The following is a 21,370-nucleotide window of genomic DNA, read 5'->3' as shown; positions in this document are numbered from 1 at the left end:
TAAAGGCCCAACGAGAGGACAAGTGAGCTCTGAAGGCTTTCAGTTCCGCCAATTCCATGTATTATAGGGAATAAATGGCGTCGGCTTGGCAGGTTTGAGCAGAATAGGATTAAGGATCAAGTTGTCTGTGTGTCCTCGTCATGCTCTGATCAGCAGAATGCACGGCAGCTGCCTCTGTTTGCTTCAACAAACAGATGGCAGATGGAATACAATGTTGACAAATGTGAGGTTATCCATTTTGGTCGGAATAACAGCAAAAGGGATTATTATTTAAATGATAAAATGTTAAATCATGCTGATGTGCAGAGAGCCCTGGGTGTGCTAGTGCATGAGTCGCAAACAGTTGGTTTACAGGTGCAACAGGTGATTAAGAACGCAAATTGAATTTTGTCCTTCATTGCTAGAGGGATGGATTTTAAGACTAAGGAGGTTATGCTGCAATTGGATAAGGTGTTAGTGAGGCCACACCCGGAGTATTGTGTTCGGTTTTGGTCTCCTTACTTGAGAAAGGACATACTGGCACTGGTGCGTGTGCAGAGGAGATTCACTAGGTTAATCCCAGAGCTGAAGGGGTTTGATTACGAGGAGAGGTTGAGTAGACTGGGACTGTACTCGTTGGAATTTAGAAGGATGAGGGGGGATCTTATAGAAACATATAAAATTATGAAGGGAATAGATAGGATAGATGCGGGCAGGTTGTTTCCACTGGTGGGTGATAGCGGAACTAGGGGGCATAGCCTCAAAATAAGGGGAAGTAGATTTAGGACTGAGTTTAGGAGGAACTTCTTCACCCAAAGGGTTGTGAATCTTTGGAATTCCTTGCCCAGTGAAGCAGTAGAGGCTCCTTTATTAAATGTTTTAAGATAAAGATAGATAGTTTTTTGAAGGATTAAGGGTTATGGTGTTCAGGCCGGAAAGTGGAGCTGAGTCCACAAAAGATCAGCTATGATCTCATTGAATGGTGGAGCAGGCTCGAGGGGGCAGATGGCCTACTGCTCCTTATGTTCTTATGTAAACACGTGTGTTTAAATAGGTGACATCAGACCAATCAGACCCAGCTATCCCAGCTCTTCCGATCATTCGTTCCATAGGAAGTGACGTCAGAGCATCCTCAGCCAATGCTCTCAGCTTTATCTGGTTGGATATTCTGCAGGTTTCTGAGACAGAATTAGTCGCGGGAATCCAGGACCAGCAGCGATGTGGATCCCCGTTCTCGCTGTGATCTGGGTGACATTCATTGTTGGTAAGACGTTTAAAACATTAAAAAAGTTCATTTCTAGAGGAAGAAATTTGGAAAGCAGTACCCTTGTGTTAATCAAGTATCCAACCTGTCTTAGAAAACACGAGTCTATGCCTCAGTCTCTTCCTTACAGGAGTTTATGTTGGCAAAACACAAAGCATGCGCGAGTTAGAGTGATGGTACCGGAATTGAAGGATGATATCTATCAGAAAGCAATGTAAACGTTCTGGTTCTTTTCTGTACTGACCCTAAGCCAACCTTGATGTCGTTACAATGATCTGATGGGAGTGTGGAGAGGATAATTCCACAGGTTCCAAATATCGGTGCCAGAAATCTAAGCACCACCAAATTCTCTAACTGGGAAATCAGGAGAAACAACTTTGAAAGAGAGTCGGTAGAATGTGGCTCAAATTAACACAAGGAAGAGCCGAGGAGCGGAGTAAAGACACAACTCAAGGGAAGCTAGATAAACAGATAAGGGATAAAGGGGCGGAGTGATTTGTTGATACAATGAGATGAGAAGAGATAAAGGATTCTCCTGGGGATTGTAAACACTGACATGAAGCAATTAGGCCGAATGAACTTCTCGTGCTCTAAATTCTATCTATTTTTATGTTACACCGACGGAATTTTCACCCTCAGTTCAGTTCAGTTGAATTTATGAGCAATGATTTCCGCTTTCTATAACTGTGTGTTGCAGCTCTGAGCGATGGAGATTCTGTTACCCAGCGGGAATCCTCACTCACACAGACAGAAAGAGAAGATGTCACTCTAAGCTGCACCTATACCGACGATGCTTTATACTTATTCTGGTATCGTCAGTACCCAGACAGAGAGCCCGAGTTTGCGGTCCGGAGACACACGGGTGGCGGTGCTGAATTGAAGGCGGATTTCGCTCAGGACCGGTTTTCTGATACAGTTGAGCTGTCAGACAAGCTGTACCGATTGACCATCTCGGAGCTGCGGCTGTCTGACACTGCGGGCTATTACTGTGCAGGGTCTCACAGTGATGGCAACGAGGTAAAGTTTCAAACAAAAACTGCCGCAAGTTTCTGGGTCACAGCTGCTGTCTGGTGAGAGCTTGTTTTCACAGCGGCTCAGACACTGAAACGTGAATGGTTTCCTGTGAGCACAGGCCCTGAACACAGTCCACATAAACACCATCTAAAATCATTCACATCGAAGACAGATTCAGTCCAATTATTGCAATTCTGAGAGCAGAATGAGTTGATGCTGATATGAGGATATCTGTGAACTCGTCGCAAACATTGAGAAAACAAACTCTGCATGTGGTCGGCACTATTTATATCCCTGGCCCCTGTTCAGGAAATCGCTGAAGGACAAGTAATTTTAGGTTTGTAATATCAGTCTGTAGTGCAAACCAATGCCCATCGGGTGAGGAAAACCTTAATAATCATAATAACCCGATTAAACACCACTGAATGTTAATGTCACTGACAGATATTAAAACTCAGAATGCTTAATATGGCTGAAAAAATACATTATGCTGTTTCCCCTGGTATTGCTGTTCTTGGCCTGATGAGTACAAGGCGAAAAACCTCGACAATTATTTTCAACAATGCTCACGCCTGTGCTACCAAACAACCAATCCTCAATACAGAAAAAGTACAGGAGTTATTTTCCGGACACGATTAGAAGTTGATGAATAATGCTAAATAAGTAAATTATCCTTAAGATCAGACTTGGTGTTTTGGACACCTCGACTAATGGTAACAAAGCCAACTAAATACAAAAGCCAAATGGAAAAGAACATCAGAAAGCGCCTGGAGCGCCCTAGCGAACCGGTGCGCATCGGACAAGGCTTTATGCACAAAGTTTTTGTACTTTTGTCCTGAGCACCCCTCAGTGTTACATGCCCGCTACTGCATTTACGCGGTGTGTGTCACTCCTTCAAAGACTGGAACACAATGTCAAATATTTGCTCAGCATTTTTGTCGCAATATATTTAATTTGGAAACTGGAATAAATGCTCTAAACATATCATAACGTTATGCTCAGAGTGTATTCGATTTTAAAATGGAGCAGAGGAAACCTCCCCAGTGCTGCCGGAACAGGCGCCAGAGTGTGGCGACTAGGGGATGTTCACAGTAACTTCATTGCAGTGTTAATGTAAGTCTACTTGTGACAGTATTAAAGATTATTATTATCTCTTGCTTGTCAATCATTTGGATTTATTTCAAATCAGAAAAATCTGCTGATATGTTCATAAAGTCCAGCTTTTCCGCCTCAGTCCGCTATTCTCTTTGTCACATTGCGGCTGTGTTTTTGTACGAGGCTCCCTCTGGTTGCTGTCACTGTGTCTCTCAGTCCGCAGTAATACACCGCGTTGTCAGACAGCCGCAGCTCCCGGATGGTGAAATTCCCCTCACTTTTCCATGTATTTATTGATGTAGAAAATCGAGTCCCCACACCCACTGCTCTGGAAACATCACCATAGTTATGAACGTAAATCAATAATGTGGGGGCTTTGTTCGGGTCCTGACGGTACAGTTGTAAATAATACGAATCCGCTCTGGTCGAAAAGTTGTAATTAATGGTCACTGAGTCTCCTTCAAATCGTGTCACTGCAAGCGGCTCCTGAGAGACCGAGTCTTCACTCCTAACCCCTGAAAACATTCAGAAATGGAAGACTTCATTTTTTTATTATCACGATGATATCAGGTTAAGGGAATAGATTGCAAAAGGAGGGGAGAAACATTTAAATAATGATTTATATGTTCGTATTACGAGCAAAGTGAATATTTTGCAACTTGAGAACTTACCAGTTAAGAGAGCTGCAGCTGCGAGGGATGTGTAAAAGGTAACAGTCGACATGTTCACAGGTGGTGGATTTAAACAGAGTGAGTTAAAGCTAAATTGTTTCGGATAAGACTTGGCAAGATGTTGAGTCATATCCCACCTCGCCACTGATTGGTTCATTCGTGACAGAATGTATAGGCGACTCCCAATCATCCCTCAGCTCCTGTGCCCTATCTTTCATCCAATCAGCTCAGAGTTTCTTTGGTCTCAAATCCATGACGTCAGAACAAGGAGCATGGAACCACATGAAACAGTTCTCAGAACAATGAACTGAACAGAATAACTTCAGAAATTAAGAAATAGGAGCTGCAGTGGACCATTTGCCCTTCACTTGGATCTGGTCTGTCATTCAGTAAGATCAAGGGCGATCTGCCTCACATCCACCCTCCAGCATTATCCAAAGAGGTCGCATTTGCCTTAATATCCACAATTCTATTGGCTCCTTGAAGAAACTCAGCGACTGTACAATTAGGTTCCTCTGTGTGACAGACTAATAATAAAACGCGCATTAAATCAAATGTTGGTTCTTTATCGGGGTTAATTTTCGAGATGGGGCACGGGTTGGTAATATTTCATGTTGTTCTGATAGCAGAACCAGAACCTCCCATTTACAGATCTGCTCGGAAATCAGGAAAACTAATGTGAACCGGGATTTTACACAGAGTGATAAACATTCAGCATCACTGGCAGTGATCACCCGCGCAGCTGTTCTTTGTAATATTGTTTTGTTTATACGAACAGTTTACAATCCAGGTTTACAGATCTGAATCAGCGAAGAGGAGGTGAGAGGGCCTTACCGGTTTTTGTACGGGTTGACTGTGCCTCTGTAACAGTGTGGAGCTCAGAGCACAGAGATACACGGCAGAGTCAGAGACACGGACCCCGATGATATTTAATGGAACGGTTTTCTTGTTTTTGTCCAAATCAGCAGAAAATCGGTCAGAAAACTCTGGTGGCTTATCGCCCTGTTCCTTGCCGAACATTTTTAGTAAATATCTCGGAGCTTTCCCGAGATACTGGATGTACCAGATGAGAGTTGGCGAGGAGTATTGTGTTTTGTAACTGCAATTCAATATCACCGTCTGTCCTTCCTCAACCGTTAATTCAGGCGGCTCCTGGGAAACTGAATCTTGGCCACTGGTTCCTGTAACAAGATATAAAATGTGTCAGTAATCGGGGAGTAAATATAACCCATGAAACACAGACTGAGGATTTGAATTCAGACTCACCGGGCAGCAAGACCATTATTATCAGTAAAGCACACAGGGAGAACATGGTTCCTGATTGGACAGTAAACAGCGACACTGTTTCAAATATGTTGCTGCTTCTAGTCTCATATCACAGAGTAAACTCTGATCAGAGGCAGGCTTCACTTATTGGGAAATTGAGGGGCGTTCCTCCGTGCTACGATTGGCTCGTCTCGCAGCTTTTACGTCAGCTGTGGACCAGCCTCAGTTAGTTGAGGACGAAACACAGCTATGTCTGTCCAATCAGATTCCACCCCTGGTTGTGTTTTCCAGTTTTGTTCCCTTTTTCTGTCTCATATTATCCGTCATTTTGGCCTTTTCTGGGTGTAACTCGCTTTTCTTCGAATTAATGTTTATCTATTTGTTTCGATAGATCTTTATCTCGAATCAAGGCGAAAGGTGAAAGGAATCATTTTAATTCAGCCTAATGCACAATAATTAACGAGTGCCATCCAGAGCATGAGCATCGTTAATAGTTACTGTTTTGAGGAGACCGGGGATAAATAGTCAACCAACTCCACACCGAGATGCGGTTCCACTAGGGTTACCTTTGTAAAGTACTGATTTCAGTCATTATTTTTACGACAGGATCTTTACAATGTGATAACTCTGACTGTGCCATTAGCTCACATTTCAAAGATTTCCACTGATAAATAGGCACCAGACCCAGAACTTTTGAAAGTACGGCTTTATGTCGTCGTTCGTCAATTTACCTACCCTGCACATCTTTGGGTTGTGGGAGTGAGACCCATGCAAACACGGGGAGAATGTGCAAACTCCACACAGCCAGTGAGCAGGGGCAGGGTTGAACCCAAGTCCTCAATGCCATGCGACAGCAGTTCTAACCACTGCGCTACCGCACTGAGTTGCTCCAATTTGCTGTTTTCTGCAAGATTATGTGGAATCTCCCATCTAGGCACCACATAGATATTAGCGATCGTGAATTATATTTTGGCGCATGAGTCCTAATATGTTAATCCGGTTTGATGAGCATTACAACTACTCACTGTGCCACAGCGCCGCCAGTATTACCAGAAACATTTCTAACTGAGTCTCTCTCAATGAATTGGACTGGACTGAGTCAGAGATTGGAAGGAGAGAGCAATAGAGCAATAGAAAAACCTCTTTCGACTTCCGGTTGCGGCAAGGATGAGCTAGCCACATGTTCCGACGGACCTTCGGGCTCTTTTAAGAGCCCCAACGGGGACTTTGCCGGCCGAAAAACCCGGTGGGAGGTGCGTGGGAAGGGAGTCACCCCCCCCCCCCTCCGAACGACGGAGGAAAAACCGGCGGCTGCAGCCCGAAGAATCTGCAACCAGAAGGTCAGAGGGAGTGGAACAAAATGGCGGCGGAGGGATCGCAGGTGACATGGGGGCCTGAGCAGGACGAGGTTGTGAGACGGTGCGTGGATCTGCTGAAGAAGGAGGTAATGACCCCGATGTTACAGGCAATTGAGGGGCTTAAAGAGACTTTAAAGACCCAGGAGACTGAGCTTCGCGTGATGGAGCAGAAGGTATCAGGTATTGAGGACGAGGTCCTGGGCCTGGCGGTTAAGATTCAGACACACGAGGCACTTCATAAAAAGTGTGCTGACAGGATTGAGGCCCTTGAAAATGGAGCGCGAAGGAAGAACCTTAGGATACTAGGTGTCCCTGAGGGTGTGGAAGGAGTGGACTGTGGAGCGTACGCAAGTAAGATGCTGAGCTCACTGATGGGTGCTGAGCCCCCTGCGGGCCCCATGGAGGTGGAATGGGCAAATCAGATCCCGGCGAGAAGACCAAAAGTGGGAGAACCACCGAGGGCGATAATCGTGCGATTCTACCGCCTTAAGGACAGAGAAGAGGTCCTGAGATGGGCTAAAAAAGGTGCGGAGTAGCAGATGGGAGAATGCTGTGGTAAGGATATACCAGGACTGGAGTGCGGAGGTGGCGAGAAGGAGGGCGAGCTTCAACCGAGCCAAAGAGGTTTTGCACAAAAGGAAGGTGAAGTTTGGGATGCTGCAGCCGGCAAGACTATGGGTCACGTATCAGGAGAGACACTATTATTTTGAGATGGCGGAGGAAGCATGGTCCTTCATCGATGAAGAGAAACTGGACCGGAACGGAGGGACTGATGCTGCAGGGAATTGTTATTGTTATTGTTTTTGTTAATGTTATGGTGAAAGTGAATCGAGAAGTAAACAGGGAAGGGGGGGGGGGCGACACTGGGGAAATGTGGGCGCCGGTGAGGGGGAAAGGCGGGACATAGTCGAAGAATAGGGAAGGGGAGGGGGAGGGGAAAGGGAGCTGCGCCATAAGAGGCGGGTTAGGTAAAGGGATGGTCCCGCGCCAGAAAGAATAAGGCGGGAAAACAGGCGCAAGGCGGATGGGAGTTCCCTCACACCGGGGGGGGGGGGCCGAGGAGTGAGCAGGAGTAGCCGGGGTCAGTTGAAGTCAGCTGACTTACGGAAGTGATATGGGGGGAGTAATCAAGCTAGATAGGGATCTAGCGGGGGGGGGGTGGGGGGAAGGGGACAACTGGGTTGCTGCTGCGGAAATCCAAAAGGAAATGGCTAAAGAGTGGGTGGTCAGGGGCGGAGTGCGACGCTGGGGGAGCGAGCGGGAGCGCGGAGGCAGGATATGGGACTGGCCTAGAGAAGGTAATGGCTAGTCGACACGGGAGGGGGGCAGGTAGCCCCCCCCCCAGTGAGGCTCATCACGTGGAACGTGAGAGGCCTGAATGGACCGATAAAAAGGGCCCGGGCGCTCGCGCATTTGAAAGGTCTAAGGGCAGACGTGGTTATGCTCCAAGAGACGCACCTAAAGGTGGCGGACCAAGTTAGGCTAAGGAAAGGATGGGTGGGACAGGTGTTCCACTCAGGACTGGACGCAAAGAACAGAGGGGTGGCCATTTTGGTGGAGAAACGGGTAGCATTTGAAGCAAAGAACATCGTAGCAGACAGTGGAGGTAGATATGTAATGGTGAGTGGTAGGCTGGAGGGAATGGAGGTCGTGTTGGTTAATGTTTATGCCCCAAATTGGGATGATGCGGGGTTCATGAGACGGATGCTGGGGCGTATTCCGGACCTGGAGGCAGGAAATTTGATTTTAGGAGGGGACTTCAACACGGTGCTGGACCCGGGGCTAGATAGATCCAGTTCAAGGACCAGAAGAAGGCCGGCAGCGGCCAAGGTACTTAAGGGGTTTATGGACCAAATGGGGGGAGTGGATCCATGGCGATTTCTTAGACCCAGGGCTAGGGAGTAGTCCTTCTTCTCGCATGTCCATAAAGTGTACTCCCGGATAGATTTTTTTGTTTTAGGAAGGTCGTTGATCTCTCGGGTGGAAGAAGCTGAATACTCAGCCATAGCAGATACGGACCATGCCCCACATTGGGTGGACCTGGAAGTAGGAGAGGACAGGGAGCAGAGAACACTCTGGCGATTAGATGTGGGACTGATGGCGGTTGAGGGAGTGTGTGCAAGAGTGAGGGGGTGTATTGAAAGATACCTGGAGGTCAATGACGACGGCGAGGTCCCTGTGGGAGTGGCCTGGGAAGCACTAAAAGCGGTGGTCAGAGGAGAGCTGATTTCTATTGGGGCCTACAAAAGGAAAACAGAGGCCAAGGAAAGGGATAGACTACTGGGGGAGATTTTAAGGGTGGACAGGGAATTTGCAGAGACCCCGGAGGAGGAGCTATACAGGGAGAGGAGACGTCTCCAGACCGAGTTTGACCTTCTGACCACCAGAAAGGCGGAGGTACTGTGGAGGAAGGCACAGGGGAGGAGGTATGAATATGGGGAAAAGGCTAGTCGCCTGTTGGCACACCAACTGCGAAAGAGGGCAGCAGCGAGGGAGATAGGAGGAATTAGGGATGAAAGGGGAGACACTGAGCGAAGGGCAGGAAAGATAAACGAGGTGTTTAAGACCTTTTATGAGGAACTATATAGGTCTCAGCCCCCAGAGGGAGAGGAGGGGATGCGGCAGTTCCTGGACCAATTGAGGTTCCCGAAAGTGGAGGAGCAGGAGGTGGAAGGCCTGGGGGCACCGATTGAGGTGGACGAGGTTATTAAGGGACTGGGAAGCATGCAAGCAGGGAAGGCTCCGGGGCCGGACGGGTTCCCGGTGGAATACTACAGAAATTATGTGGACTTGTTGGCCCCGTTGATGGCGAGGACGTTCAATGAGGCCAGGGAAGGTGGGATTCTACCCCCGACGATGTCGGAGGCGGCGATATCGCTAATTTTGAAGAGGGACAAAGATCCGTTGCAGTGCGGGTCCTATAGACCTATTTCACTATTGAACGTGGATGCCAAATTGCTTGCAAAGGTGCTGGCATCGAGGATAGAGGACTGTGTCCCGGGGGTGGTGCACGAAGACCAGACTGGGTTCGTAAAAGGGAGACAACTGAATGTTAACGTGCGACGACTATTAGGGGTGATAATGATGCCCTCAGTGGAGGGGGAGGCAGAGATAGTGGTGGCAATGGACGCAGAGAAGGCATTTAATAGGGTGGAGTGGGAGTATTTATGGGAAGTGTTAAGGAGGTTTGGGTTTGGGAACGGGTTTATTCGCTGGGTTCGGCTACTTTATGGGGCACCAACGGCAAGCGTAGTTACAGGTCGACATAGATCGGAGTATTTCCGATTACATAGGGGAACAAGACAGGGATACCCGCTGTCTCCATTGTTGTTTGCATTGGCAATTGAACCTCTGGCCATGGCGTTGAGAGACTCCAGGAAATGGCGAGGGGTGACTAGAGGGGGAGAAGAACACCGAGTCTCGTTATACGCGGATGACCTATTGTTATACGTGTCGGACCCAGCGGGGGGGGGGGGGGGGGGATGATAGAGGTTATGCGAATTCTGAGGAGGTTCGGGGAATTTTCGGGGTATAGGTTAAATATGGGGAAGAGTGAACTATTTGTGATACATCCAGGGGACCAGAGTAGAGAGATAGAAGGCTTACCGCTGAGGAAAATGGAAAGAAACTTCCGATACCTGGGGATTCAGATCGCTAGGAGCTGGGGAACCTTGCACAGACTTAATCTGACACGGCTGGTAGAACAAATGGAGGAGGACTTTAAGAGGTGGGACATGCAGCCTTTATCGCTGGTGGGCAGGGTGCAAGCAATTAAGATGATGGTCCTCCCGAGGTTCTTATTTGTATTCCAGTGTCTCCCTATTTTAATCACCAGGACCTTTTTTAATAAAATAGACAGGAGCATTACGAGCTTTGTGTGGGCAGGGAAAGTTCCGAGAGTAAGGAGAGGGTTCCTTCAGCGCAGTAGGGACAGAGGAGGACTGGCACTACCGAACTTGGGAGATTATTATTGGGCCGCCAATGTGGCAATGATAGGTAGATGGATGATGGAGGGTGAGGGAGCGGCGTGGAAAAGGCTGGAGAGAAGGTCCTGTAAAGGGACGAGTGTAGAGGCGCTGGTGACGGCACCGCTACCGCTCTCACCTAAAAAGTACACCACGAACCCGGTGGTGGCGGCAACACTGAACATATGGGGACAGTGGAGGCGACAGAGAGGGGTGCGGGGAGCCCTGGTGGGATCCCCTATCAGGAACAACCATATGTTCGCCCCAGGAAGAATGGATGGAGGATTTCAGAGCTGGTACCAGTTGGGAATTAGGAAGGTGGGAGATTTATTCATAGATGGGACTTTTGCGAGCTTGGGAGCATTGGAGGAAAAGTACAAGTTACCCCGGGGAAATTTCTTTAGATATATGCAGGTGAGGGCGTTTACTAGACAACAGGTGAGGGAATTTCCGTTGCTCCCGACACAGGGGATACAGGACAGGGTGCTTTCAGGGGTGTGGGTCGGAGAGGGCAAGGTGTCAGAGATTTACAGAGAGATGAGGGAAGAGGGGGAGGAGTCGGTGGGAGAACTAAAGGGAAAGTGGGAAGAAGAATTAGGGGAGGAGTTAGAAGAGGGTATGTGGGCTGATGCCCTAAGCAGGGTAAACTCCTCTTCCTCATGCGCCAGGCTTAGCCTGATTCAATTTAAGGTGCTACATAGAGCACACATAACGGGGGCAAGATTGAGCAGGTTTTTTGGAGTGGAGAACAGATGTGGGAGGTGTGACGGGAGCCCGACAAACCACGCACATATGTTTTGGCCGTGTCCGGCGCTGGAAGGATATTGGAAGGGAGTGACAGGAGTGATCTCGCAGGTGGTGAATGCCCGGGTCAAACCTAGCTGGGGGTTAGCTATATTTGGAGCTGCGGAAGAGCCGGGAGTGCAGGAGGCGAAAGAGGCTGATTTTGTGGCCTTTGCGTCCCTCGTAGCCCGGCGCAGGATCCTACTCATGTGGAAGGAGGCAAAACCCCCCGGGCTGGAGGCCTGGGTAAACGATATGGCGGGGTTTATTAAACTGGAGCAGATAAAGTTTGCCCTAATAGGATCGGCTCAAGGGTTCACCAGGCGGTGGCAGCCATTTCTCGACTACCTAGGGGAACGTTAGAGGGAAGACAGATGACCAGCAGCAGCAACCCAGGGGGAGGGGGGGGAGGAGGTTTAGTTGAGTATAGGTCAATAGAGAATTAGGTTTTGGTACTTGTGTACTATCATTATTATTATTATTGTTAAAAAGTTAAAAATTTCTGTTTTGTTATTGTTATCGTTTCGTTTGTTTTGTAAGCGGGAGAAATGTTGTTCAGGGAAAAAAATTTCAATAAAATATATTTAAAAAAGAAAGATAAACCTCTTTCAAATAGGCGTATATAGTGTCAGTTGAATCTGGCCCCTTACCGCCCCTCCGACACAATATTGTTCTCAGTGAGGTGAGCAGTGAGCAGGTGCAGGATAGTCAATGGCGGCTGGATGCTCAACTGTCGCTATTTCCGCTCCATCACTTGTGACTGAAGCTGATAATCGCCGCGCACATTTTCAGCTTTCAGTCTGCGGTGTCCCCGGTCATAGTTTCCGTTTGTTAGTCTCACTCCAACATCATTGTGATGCTATAGACTCTTGTGTTTGGTTGGATCAGCGGTGCAGTGGGACCTGAATCTGGATTTCTGCTCTGACAGATAATTGCCTGCCCTGAAGAGCGATTGATTCGGAACTATCGCGGGGAACCGCTTCACCACTCACCTCGTTATGATCTCGCTATTCAGTATTTTCTTCACGGCAAAACCCCCATTCGCCACTCACTGTGTACCCAGATTTTATTGTTCATTAACTTATAATGATAATTCTGCGGATGACTCTCCGTAACTTTCGCCGACCCCGCCGAACAGGCCATGGCTTTGGCTGTCGGGCACGCTCAAGTCGGCGCCACCTCCGGGAGTGTGTAATTATAAGTTATAATATAACTTATATAACTTACTATATAACTTATAATGATAATTCTGCGGATGACCGTTTTTGTTGGTCGACATGAGGCTGATTCTGAATTTTGAAATTATTATAATTTTCTGTTCGTAAATTATTATAATTTTCTGAACTTTTGTGAGTCGAGGAGTTATCAGAGTCCCATGAACTTTACAGCACTCACCATGGACAGCACCACTCGCTCACCCCCTCGCTTATCTGGGCGACTGCATAACAGAAAGCAAAACGTGTCAACACATATTTGATGTATTTTCGATCGGAAATCGATGTTCCACTGAAGTCTAAAAAAGCGTGCTCCTTTCTGGTAATTTAGTGGTGTTGCTTCGTGAGAATCTCATTGAATAGTAAATGTGCAGTCTATGTATTCATAAGTACAGCAGATCAGTCCATTCTGTCTTCAGTTACAGGAACTAGTGGCTCAGATGCAGTAGTCTTAGACCCACCTAAGTTAATGATCCCGGAAGATTTGATTATCCCCACATCTGAGAGCTTGCATTACTTCTGCTCGGAAGTGATATTCCAATCATAAATTTACTGTGCATGGCGACATGCAGATTAATCTCACGAATCCCAAATGTCCCCTTTATTGACCTGTATAAGGACAGAGACCGCAATATAATCGGTGGATATATAGACTTGAGTGTTTTTCTGAATCGAGATCAAACCATCCCCCAGAGCAAGGGCAGGAACGCAAAATTAGTGGAATTGAAAATACGCTTTGAGGTTTTTGTACATGGTTGTAGCTGCTTTGTGACACTGTTCTCATTGCACAGTAATAGACTGCCCCGTCCTCCACACTGAGCGCGTTTATATTGGTATAACCATTCTTTTTACACTTGTTGGCAGCCGCCAGATACCGCCTTGAAATCTCCTCTTCATCGCCAATATGTTAATGATGATCAATCTCGGCGGCTGTGCCGGTTTTTGCTGATACCAGAGCATGCGGTACATAGTTGGGTCTGTATATCTGCAATCTAAACGCACGGAACCCCTTTATGATGCCATATTGTCACCGGTGACTGAGTTACTGGATCTGCGCATAGTCCGCCTGCGAAAGTAGATGAATGAAACATAAGAACATAAGAACTAGGAGCAGGAGTAGGCCATCTGGCCCCTCGAGCCTGCTCCGCCATTCAATGAGATCATAGCTGATCTTTTGTGGACTCAGCTCCACTTTCCGGCCCGAACACCAGAACCCTTAATCCCTCTATTCTTCAAAAAAACTATCTATCTTTATCTTAAATACATTTAATGAAGGAGCCTCTATTGCTTCACTGGGCAAGGAATTCCATAGATTCACAACCCTTTGGGTGAAGACGTTCCTCCTAAACTCAGTCCTAAATCTACTTCCCCTTATTTTGAGGCTATGCCTCCTCGTTCTGCTTTCACCCGCCAGTGGAAACAACCTTTCCGCATCTATCCTATCTATTCCCTTCATAATTTTAAGTTTCGATAAGATCCCCCCTCATCCTTCTAAATTCTAATCTATCAAGGGTTAATCAAAATTTCCGAGACTCTGAGAGTGAGTTGTCCATTTGAGAAAGACGCGGCTGGGGGACCGGCGAATCCAGCCCACAATCCAGAACTTACTCTGCAAGAGCGCCGCCAGTATTAACAGAGGCATGCCTGACTGAATCTCTCTGTGTGAATGGGAATGGGATGAGGCAGAGATTGAGAAGCAGAGAGGGAACCCGGGCTCTGTTCAGCTCATTGTTCCACCCACACACTGCATCAGTGCTATTGTTACATCACTCAGGATACCATCTCCATTGGCTTTGTCAGTGCCATCACGTGACTTCATCAGGCCCATGCTTGACAATGGCACCCCCTACTGGCGGGTGCGTTGTAAAACATTTTAGGATGAGGTCAATTAGTCGATTCGGTGAGTATTTTATCTGCAGGCATGAGCGGTTTCCAGATAGCAAAATTTCAGCGAGGTGGCCGAGTGGTTAGAACTGCTGCCTCACAGCGCCAGGGACCAACGTTCACTTCCGGCCTTGGGTTGCTGAACAAATGCTTCAGCTCAAGAGAAGTTCTATTTCTTCTGGTCTTGCAAATTGAGACATCAGTTTTAAAGAAACAGACGTGTTCTTGTAAGAAGTGACAGGGCCCCTCAGCCGAACAATGAGAAGCTGCAGCAAGGCAGTTTAGTTGAACGTGGCACAGGTCCGTTGGCTTTTGCATTACCAGCTGTGTCTGTCGTGTAGTGGTTATCACATTCGCCTTCTACGCGAAAGGTTACCAGTTCGAAACCGGGCAGAAACATCTCGTGCTTCAAGTTTAGCCTGTTGCTGAATATTACCTTAATCTCGTAACTGATCTTCATCATCGAGGAATAGCAAAACCCTGGCACCGCTGTGGGCCAGTAGCGCAATGGATAACGCGTCTGACTCCGAATCAGGAGATTCCAGGTTCGACTCCTGGCTGGCTCGGACTTAAAAATTTTGGTGTGCTCTTTAACTCAGTGGGTGGGACAGCTGGTTCTTGATGCAGAGCAAAGTGAGCAGGACATCTTCAATTCTCGTATCGGTTGTGGTTATTAACGAAAGCTCTGCCTTCTCAATTTTACTTCCACTTCAAGCAAAACATAACTTATCTTCAGGTCTGTAAAGTTCGATTCTTGATTGTTTTATAAATTGGGACATCGGTTTTAAAGAAACGGCTGTCTTCTTGTAATAAGTGACATGGCCTCTCAGCCGAACCATGAGAAGCTCAGCAACACAGAGAGGTTGAACATTGCACGAGTCCATTGATTACTGCACCGCCAGCGGCTTCTGTAGTGTAGTGGTTAGCATATTCCCCTAACATGCGAAAGGTCCCCGGGTCGATACCGGGTAGAAACATCCAGTGCATTTCATATTCTGTGAGGAATGTTTGCACAAAGTACTTTTGTTCCCCGATCTCGTATGTTCGAGGATTATGAGGTTTAGTCTTTCATGAGCCACTAAAATAAATTCCACATTAAGTCACAAGTACTGAATTTTCGACAGGCAATGAGAAGAAAAGGATCTTCCTATTTTGGATATTCGGAGCTAGTACACCACAACAGAATTTGGATTGAATTTGATTATTGTCACGTGTACCGAGATACAATGAAAAGTATTTTTTTGCGAGCAGCTCAACAGATCATTCAGTACATGAGAAGAAAAGGGAATAAAAGAAAATACATAATAGGCAACAAAACATATACAATGTAACTACAAAAGCACTGGCATCGGATGAAGCAGGCAGGGTGTAGTGTTAATGAGGTCAGTCCATAAGGGTCATTTAAGAGTCTGGTGACAGTGGGGAAGAAGCTGGTTTTGAGTCTCTCCGTGCGTGTTCTCAGACTTCTGTATCTCCTGCCCGATGGAAGAAGTTGGAATAGTGAGTAAGCCGGGTGGGAGGGATCTATGATTATGCTGCCCCCTTTCCCCAGGCAGCGGGAGGTGTAGATGGAGTCAATGGATGGGAGGCAGGCTCGTGTGATGGACTCGGCAGTGTTCACGACTCTCTGAAGTTTCTTGCGGTCCTGGGCCGAGCAGTTGCCATACCAGGCTGTGATGCAGCCCGATAAGATGCTTTCTATGGTGGATCTGTAAAGGTTGGTAAGGGTTAATGTGGACATGCCGAATTTCCTTAGTTTCCCGAGGAAGTATAGGCGATGTTGTGCTTTCTTGGTGGTAGCGTCGACGTGGGTGGACCAGAACAGATCTTTGGAGATGTGCACCCCTAGGTATTTGAAACTGCTAACCATTTCCACCTCGGCCCCGTTGATGCTGTGTACAGTACTTTGCTTCCTGAAGTCCTGAATTTCATGCATTTACAAATGCAGATGAACATACGTATTCACCATCTCAAACCTGTCTAAATGAACGACAAATGCAACTTACTGCGGATGCTTCATTCTGAAACAAAAACAGAAAATACTGGACAATCTCAGCATGTCTGACAGCCTCTTTGGAGCGAGATGGCAGCTGTCGTTCCGGGTCTGGGTGACTCTTTGTTAAAGCTGGAGAACTGGAAATAGGGTCAGATTCAGACTATTGTGGATGGGGTGGGATGCCGTATTGGGCCTCGATAGAGTGGTCAGCAATAGGTGGAAAATGACGAAAATGTCTCGGACAGAAAGAAAAAGGGAATGTAAATGTGGCTAATCAAGGCTAAGAAAATGCTGATAGTGGCGCATTAAGAGATCAGAATGTGTTAATGGTATAACAAAGTAAACAGTGAACCAAAGGACAATTAGGAACGGGGATCAGATTGCTGATGTGGGATGGTATGGGCTGGGGGGAGGGGTGCCATGTTTAGGGTTAAACATATCAATGGAAGGAATGAAAATAAGTTGATGGGAATAAACAGATGTGAAGGGGGAAGAGAGATTGCACAGTCTGAAGTTGTTGAACTGAATAAAATGAAACAGACAGAGAGCTGCCTGAATCCACTGGAATTAGTCAATAGAGGTAAGTGAATGTCCACTCATAGACAAGCTTTTAGAAAATGTATCGATTGTCTCGTGAACGTATCGGTTCACTGCTGTGTGAGCTGAGCTTCTCAAAGGAAACCCAATGTGAATGAATCCCGCCGTCTGCGCCGCAAAGCAATGAAGAAAACATGTCGCTTGACCAACAGAAAATAATATCAAATGGGTCGTCCGGGATTTGAACCCGGGATCTGACGCACTTTTCGGCACGGAAATACCCACAGCGAGAATCATACCCCAGACCAAAAAGCATCTCGGAAGTAACGGAAGCACGCTGTTATTGCCATCGAAAGTCGATCTAACGTCTGCGGAAAATACTGGAACGACTCAGCGAGTCAGGCGGGATTTGTCGACAGGACAACAAAGCTCGTCTTTCACCATCACCTTTCATTAAAACCGGGACCGGTTAGAAATGTCGGACGTTTTAACCAAGTGAAACCCCGGAGGGAGCAAACAGAACAACAGGAAAGGGCTCTGACAGGGTGCAAGTCAGGAGAGATTAAATGAGAAAAGGCCTAGGGTGCTTTGGCCACAGAGTGAGGTTAGCATCGAATGAGAGAATAATTACAACACAGTATGTGGCCATTCCAGCCGCTGTGTCTGTGCCAGATCTCAACAACTACCGCCCGGATACAAAGAGCAAGTGGAAACAAGATTCAAACTGCGATGGAAGGACACACAGAATGGGGGCAGCATTTACAGCGTGAAACCGTTGAACACTCTCTGAGTGTGAAAGCTGTATGGAGCCCAGTGGAAAAATGCGCTGCTGTTCCTCGAGTGTTTGTTGAGCCTCTTTGGAACATTTCAGGAGGCCGAGGTCCGGGAGGTCAGCGTTAAGATGCAGCTCTCCAGTCAGTTCAAGTCTCCACATTGGCTCTGTGGATTAGATGGGTCACGTCCCTGAGAAGTTAACGCAGATCTGGAATATCAATTCTATCCAAACGCACTCCAGCTCAGACACTGTCGCCCTCGAGCATCATCTGTGGGGAGAGAAACGACATTAACATCCCGAGTCCTGAGGAATCTTGTTCAGAGTGGGCCAATGTAAATCAACCCCGCCGTCAGCGTCGCAAACAATTCATAATGTCTGACCTGGAGTAAAGGGCTTGTCCTGGATTTAAACCCACGTCCGCTCGCATTGATTACAAATATTTAAACGAGAACCATACCTCGAGACCAAAGAGCACAAATTTAAGACCGAGCTTAACCAAAATATAACTTATGTTAAGTTCGATATAATTTCTACATCTCATGGTTTTATATGTTGAAACATCACCCAACTAATTTGGCAGGTGAATGGGAACCGGATTTGTAGTCCAGCAACTAAGGTAGCCGATATTCAGGACGCCAAAGCATGTAATGAGGCAGTGGGGAAGGGAACACTGACAAAGGAGAGTATTTGCAGGCACGGAGATGTGTTGAAGTGTGTATACTTCAACGCAAGAAGCATCAGGAATAAGGTGGGTGAACTTAAGGCATGGATCGGTACTTGGGACTACGATGTGGTGGCCATCACGGAAACTTGGATAGAAGAGGGGCAGAAATGGTTGTTGGAGGTCCCTGGGTATAGATGTTTCAATAAGATTAGGGAGGGTGGTAAAAGAGGTGGGGGGGTGGCATTATTAATTAGAGATAGTATAACAGCTGCAGAAAGGCAGTTCGAGGAGTATCACCCTATTGAGGTAGTATGGGTTGAAGTCAGAAATAGGAAAGGAGCAGTCACCTTGTTAGGAGTTTTCTATAGGCCCCCCAATAGTAGCAGAGATGTGGAGGAACAGATTGGGAAACAGATTTTGGAAAGGTGCAGAAGTCATAGGGTAGTAGTCATGGGCGACTTTAACTTCCCAAATATTAAGTGGAAACTCTTTAGATCAAATAGTTTGGATGGGGTGGTGTTTGTGCAGTGTGTCCAGGAAGCTTTTCTAACACAGTATGTAGATTGTCCAACCAGAGGAGGGGCAATATTAGATTTAGTACTGGGTAATGAACCAGGGCAAGTGATAGATTTGTTAGTGGGGGAGCATTTTGGAGATAGTGACCACAATTCTGTGACTTTCACTTTAGTAATGGAGAGGGATAGGTACGTGCAACAGGGCAAGGTTTACAATTGGGGGAAGGGTAAATACGATGTTGTCAGACAAGAATTGAAGTGCATAAGTTGGGAACATAGGCTGGCAGGGAAGGACACAAGTGAAATGTGGAACTTGTTCAAGGAACAGGTGCTACGTGTCCTTGATATGTATGTCCCTGTCAGGCAGGGAAGAGATGGTCGAGTGAGGGAACCATGGTTGACAAGAGAGGTTGAATGTCTTGTTAAGAGGAAAAAGGTGACTTATGTAAGGCTGAGGAAACAAGGTTCAGACAGGGCATTGGAGGGATACAAGATAGCCAGGAGGGAACTGAAGAAAGGGATTAGGAGAGCTAAGAGAGGGCATGAACAATCTTTGGCGGGTAGGATCAAGGAAAACCCCAAGGCCTTTTACACATATGTGAGAAATATGAGAATGACTAGAGCGAGGGTAGGTCCGATCAAGGACAGTAGCGGGAGATTGTGTATTGAGTCTGAAGAGATAGGAGAGGTCTTAAATGAGTACTTTTCTTCTGTATTTACAAATGAGAGGAGCGATATTGTTGGAGAGGACAGTGTGAAACAGATTGGTAAGCTCGAGGAAATACTTGTTAGGAAGGAAGATGTGTTGGGCATTTTTAAAAACTTGAGGATAGACAAGTCCCCCGGGCCTGACGGGATATATCCAAGGATTCTATGGGAAGCAAGAGATGAAATTGCAGAGCCGTTGGCAATTATCTTTTCGTCCTCACTGTCAACAGGGGTGGTACCAGGGGATTGGAGAGTGGCGAATGTCGTGCCCCTGTTCAAAAAAGGAACTAGGGATAACCCTGGGAATTACAGGCCAGTTAGTCTTACTTCGGTGGTAGGCAAAGTAATGGAAAGGGTACTGAAGGATAGGATTTCTGAGCATCTGGAAAGACACTGCTTGATTAGGGATAGTCAGCACGGATTTGTGAGGGGTAGGTCTTGCCTTACAAATCTTATTGAATTCTTTGAGGAGGTGACCAAGCATGTGGATGAAGGTAAAGCAGTGGATGTAGTGTACATGGATTTTAGTAAGGCATTTGATAAAGTTCCCCATGGTAGGCTTCTGCACAAAGTAAGGAGGCATGGGACAGTGGGAAATTTGGCCAGTTGGATAACGAACTGGCTAACCGATAGAAGTCAGAGAGTGGTGGTGGATGGCAAATATTCAGCCTGGATCCCAGTTACCAGTGGTGTACCGCAGGGATCAGTTCTGGGTCCTCTGCTGTTTGTGATTTTCATTAATGACTTGGATGAGGGAGTTGAAGGGTGGGTCAGTAAATTTGCAGACGATACGAAGATTGGTGGAGTTGTGGATAGGACGGAGGGCTGTTGCCGGCTGCAAAGAGACATAGATAGGATGCAGAGCTGGGCTGAGAAGTGGCAGATGGAGTTTAACCCTGAAAAGTGTGAGGTTGTCCATTTTGGAAGGACAAATATGAATGCGGAATACAGGGTTAACGGTAGAGTTCTTGGCATTGTGGAGGAGCAGAGAGACCTTGGGGTCTATGTTCATACATCTTTGAAAGTTGCCACTCAAGTGGATAGAGCTGTGAAGAAGGCCTATGGTGTGCTCGCGTTCATTAACAGAGGGATTGAATTTAAGAGCCGTGAGGTGATGATGCAGCTGTACAAAACTTTGGTAAGGCCACATTTGGAGTACTGTGTACAGTTCTGGTCGCCTCATTTTAGGAAGGATGTGGAAGCTCTGGAAAAGGTGCAAAGAAGATTTACCAGGATGTTGCCTGGAATGGAGAGTAGGTCTTACGAGGAAAGGTTGAGGGTGCTAGGCCTTTTCTCATTAGAGCGGAGAAGGATGAGGGGCGACTTGATAGAGGTTTATAAGATGATCAGGGGAATAGATAGAGTAGACAGTCAGAGACTTTTTCCCCAGGTGGAACACACCATTACAAGGGGACATAAATTTAAGGTGAAAGGTGCAAGATATAGGAGGGATATCAGAGGTAGGTTCTTTACCCAGAGAGTAGTGGGGGCATGGAATGCACTGCCTGTGGAAGTAGTTGAGTCGGAAACATTAGGGACCTTCAAGCAGCTGTTGGATAGGTACATGGATTACGGGAAAATGATATAGTGTAGATTTATTTGTTCTTAAGGGCAGCACGGTAGAATTGTGGATAGCACAATTGCTTCACAGATCCATGGTCCCAGGTTCGATTCCGGCTTGG

At 46.9% G+C, this 21,370-nt stretch overlaps 1 protein-coding gene, 1 long non-coding RNA gene and 1 other non-coding gene across 3 annotated transcripts in view; 1 reads left to right on the top strand and 2 right to left on the bottom strand.

The window, feature by feature from the left end:
• Positions 1 to 21,370, bottom strand: part of LOC140418681 (uncharacterized) — a 403,178-nt gene that overhangs the window by 152,577 nt on the left and 229,231 nt on the right. The gene's annotated exons all lie outside the window — the stretch shown is intronic.
• Positions 3,190 to 4,071, bottom strand: LOC140422648 (uncharacterized). Its single transcript, XR_011947536.1, has 2 exons — positions 4,024 to 4,071; positions 3,190 to 3,867 (listed from the first exon to the last, which is right to left on the bottom strand). It is a non-coding gene; the product is annotated as an uncharacterized lncRNA (long non-coding RNA).
• trnar-ccg (transfer RNA arginine (anticodon CCG)) lies at positions 14,987 to 15,059 on the top strand. The gene has a single exon. It is a non-coding gene; the product is annotated as a tRNA-Arg (tRNA).

The sequence above is a fragment of the Scyliorhinus torazame genome, chromosome 5 (genome assembly GCF_047496885.1).
Source record: "Scyliorhinus torazame isolate Kashiwa2021f chromosome 5, sScyTor2.1, whole genome shotgun sequence".
Lineage (NCBI taxonomy): Eukaryota > Metazoa > Chordata > Chondrichthyes > Carcharhiniformes > Scyliorhinidae > Scyliorhinus > Scyliorhinus torazame.
This window is presented reverse-complemented; position numbering and strand designations above follow the sequence as displayed.